The following is a 357-nucleotide window of genomic DNA, read 5'->3' on the forward strand; positions in this document are numbered from 1 at the left end:
TCTGAGCTAATGGCCTCCTCCTTCTCTGAGCTGGTGGCCTCCTCCTCCGCTGAGCCGGTGGCCTCCTCCTCCTCTGAGCTAATGGCCTCCTCCTCCTCTGAGCCAATGGCCTCCTCCTCCTCTGAGCCAATGGCCTCCTCCTCCTCTGAGCCAATGGCCTCCTCCTCCTCTGAGCCAATGGCCTCCTCCTCCTCTGAGCCAAAGCCTCCTCCTCCTCTGAGCCGGTGGCCTCTCCTCCTCTGAGCTAATGGCCTCCTCCTCTGAGCCGATGGCCTCCTCCTCCTCTGAGCCGGTGGCCTCCTCCTCCTCAGAGCCGGTGGCCTCCTCCTCCTCTGAGCCGGTGGCCTCCTCCTCCTC

General features: G+C 64.7%; 1 protein-coding gene across 1 annotated transcript in view; it reads left to right on the forward strand.

The window, feature by feature from the left end:
- Positions 1-357, forward strand: part of LOC119414977 (transferrin receptor protein 1) — a 15,897-nt gene that overhangs the window by 9,305 nt on the left and 6,235 nt on the right. The gene's annotated exons all lie outside the window — the stretch shown is intronic.

Source organism: Nematolebias whitei, chromosome 9, assembly GCF_014905685.2.
Source record: "Nematolebias whitei isolate Nwh7 chromosome 9, NemWhi1, whole genome shotgun sequence".
NCBI lineage: Eukaryota > Metazoa > Chordata > Actinopteri > Cyprinodontiformes > Rivulidae > Nematolebias > Nematolebias whitei.